Source organism: Oryzias melastigma, linkage group LG9 (genome assembly GCF_002922805.2).
Source record: "Oryzias melastigma strain HK-1 linkage group LG9, ASM292280v2, whole genome shotgun sequence".
Classification (NCBI taxonomy): domain Eukaryota; kingdom Metazoa; phylum Chordata; class Actinopteri; order Beloniformes; family Adrianichthyidae; genus Oryzias; species Oryzias melastigma.
In genome coordinates this window covers 26,787,574-26,791,100 of record NC_050520.1, presented here as the reverse complement: position 1 = coordinate 26,791,100, position 3,527 = coordinate 26,787,574, and positions in this window count along the sequence as shown.

Here is a 3,527-nt window from a genome sequence, read left to right as displayed (position 1 = left end):
TAAAATAGTTAATGAGGGTTGGATTGATTCAGATGGAGCACTACTGAAGGCCTAGGTGTGAAATGCACGGCCCGCCACTGGTAAAAACGTACTACTACAAAAAAGAAATATCACATAAAAAGTGCTTATTTGGTAATTAAAAACAGGAAATAAAAATCTATTTGTTGCTAAATAAAATGCTTTTATTGTGTATATATATATATATATATATAAATTTAAAAAAAGGTTGCACGGTGGCAGTCCAGTGACAGGCGGCGATGGAGCCATTGTGAAATTGGATGACCACAGAACAGCGGTATCTGAAATTTCTGGCCAGCAGCAGCTCTGACTGGACGATGTGTAAATGTCTCCAGGCGGCTGCCATCCACATTAAGTGCCACCAGCCGCCATGCTGCTCGTTGGACCAGGAGTATTTAAAAGGCAGGCCATTATGCATACCTGACTGCCGTCATTCATGACCACACCAACAATTTTCCTAAAAATCGGGCAGCAGCATGAAGTCTTGAAGATTCTGCCGTTACCTCATTATTGCGCAGTGACAGTTGTATTTGTGACTATAGCATTAAGACCCTTCAAGTCGATTTGTAATTGCTAGGGTCACATTGGTCGCATGGCCATTGAATCAGAATCGCCCTAATCAATGGAAAATCTGACAGCACTGATGACATCATCCGTTACTGGAATTTGTGAAAACATGTGAAAATCAAATTTCTTTTAAACAATCAAAATATGCAAGCAAATATTTTCTTAAAACTTAACTGAATAAGTTAGGAGATGCCTGACTTCACTCACAGACAGACACAGTGAGAGCGAAAACTAGAACAAATTACTGGAAAGACATACCGTATATCTCATATAGATACATCTCAAACTGTTTCTTGCACTAGAAAATTCAATTCTCCTTTTTCTTTTTGCTTCTATATTTATATTGCTGCTTCTGTTTAGTGGACACTTTCTCCTTGGCTTCATTGTGTATCTGTGTGTGGGCAAGATGTCCTTCATGTTAAAGCTAAACGCTGGAGACAACCATGTCGCTTGAATAACATAAACTCCACTCCGAAGTTTACTGTGGACAACACAAACAAAACCGGAAAACATTAGTATGAACTGATGTGGACACGAGTGATACGATGGCCCATCGCTGTGAAGTATAAACCGGGTTTAAGACATATAAGTGCACATCACTACATGTGTGACTATCTTCAGTGTAAAGTAAATGGGCACAATAATGAAACAAAACACATTTATACACCAAGACATGCTTTTCTTATACAGATATGCTAACATGGTTTTCGACACATCCAAAACACACACAGCCTTAATACTTTTGGCCAATTAAAACATTACCTAATCTAAATTGACTAACTGTTCAACACAGTTTTTTTTCCATACAAAACTTCCCCACTTCTCTGTAAATAACAGTACAAACAAAAAAACTTTTGCTCCTTGGAAATACTGCTAAGCTTTGCCGTCGTTCTCAGCTCATACATACTCTTGATCCCCTTGGTAAATCCGATACATTTTTGGTATTGCTTCTTCTGAGGAAAGGACGCACAGTCATGAATTTCACCAGAATACAGACAAGCAACTCTGCTGCATGCCTATTTGCCCCTCGCTGTGGCCTGTCACAGTCTGAGGTTCCTGTGATGGTGGGTCCAGGGGCGACCCACTGCTTTAAAATTATGCCCTGAAATGCTACAAACTTTTTGACTCCAAGTCCACGTTTTATGCTATACAAAGAACATTATAGATAAACTTACAAAACACACTAAAACCTCCACAATAAAGTACTTTGAATAAGCTAAGTTTTATCTACTATGCTAACAATTCTTAACAATTGCTAGCATAGCAACATAAAAGCCAACATTTTTTTTATATTTAGTTTTTCCAGCACTCCAATGCCTTTCTAACAAGGTTTTCATTTGCAAAGTCAGGCTCACTCAAACAGCAAATCTTCTATGACCATGCTCTGCACATCTCCTTTCTTCATACGGGGTGCTGCATCTTGCCAAAGGGCTTTTCCGCATGTGGCAGAGCTGGGGATTGAACAAACAACCTTTTTAATTGAACACGGCAGCTGTACCATCTGCCACTGTAAACAATGAAAAGATGTTAAAACTCTGACTGCATGGGAACATCTTCTCACTGCAGTGCAGACTTCATTTAGGTGAAGCTGACAAACGTCATTGCTCTAGAAAGAATGATTAAACACTCCCACTTAAATTAAATAAAAATAAAAAAAATAGTCAATCTGTTGTAAGAACGTTCAAAGTGGTCTTTAAATTTTTTAGGAAAAAAATTAAAACCCGACACAAAGTTAATAAGAAATGCTAATCTGAGTTGTAGGTGCAGAAGCATATATCCCATCATACCTTTGTTCGTCTCAAGCTTAAAATATTATATATATGTTCTCCATCATGACTAAAATGCTACAAGAACATCATTTTCTTTGGAATGGGTCTTTAAAAAACAGCATTGTATTTCCATCACTCCTATTGACCACCGTCAGTGAGGGGTTTTTATTGTTTGGCTTTAAGAGTGCGGGCCAGCCTTTGTTAGATTTTGCATGCCACAGAAGATCAATTTAACTACAGGTCTCTTTACAACCAAAACTCTCATCACACTAGACAGGCTGAAGCAACAAAATGTCCGACTGTGGATGCAGTATCAGAAGAGGAACGGCTACAGTTCTTAGAAATTTATCTCTCCACTATTTTCAAGGTCGGGCTAATATTTTGCCGCTTACAAACGCTGCTAATGGACCTTTAGAGTGCAGCAGATTTATTATGAAGGATATTGATGTGCCTCTATTGCTTCTGGTACCTCTGTGCTCTGGTTGATATCTGTGCCATCATTTCTCTTCGTTTATCATAAACTAGATGTCATTTTCTTGCATGTTTTGAGTTCATTAGTGAACAGGAGGTGTGCCTGAATCGCCCAACAGGTGAAAGTGGAAGATCCGAGTCCACGAGTCTGCTGCAGCTCTGCATGTTTATTGTACAGTCAGAAAGGCTGATTGTTAAACTGCTGCAGCTTTGTTCTCAGAATGAATTGCATTTATTCTTTTAGAATTTTCGCCTATTTTCCCGTTTCTTCTGCAGAAACCACATCGAGTGGAAAGTGAACGGGACAATAACTTGACACTGCCTCATTAAACAGCCCTTTATATCACACACAGTCTTTGTGTTCTCACTCAGCACACTGTTGGTTGCAAAAAATACTGTATAACACATCCAGCTACAGAAGTTTCTATATTGTTTGTTGACTATCATTTTGTATTATTTATGCTTAATTTGGAGTTGGAAAAACACCCATAACTGTATAAATATGGGAATTTTGACTTCTAATAAATGGTTGGAAATTCCTTTTTTTAAATTGAGAACAAATATATATTTTTTGGTTTTCTTGAAGGGTTATTTTATGTATTTTTTGTCATCAGATATCAAACATTTTAACCCATCCAACTCATTCAAATAAAGTTTTTATCCAAAGTTTGTTGCAGGCACTGATAGGCTTGTTTATTTATT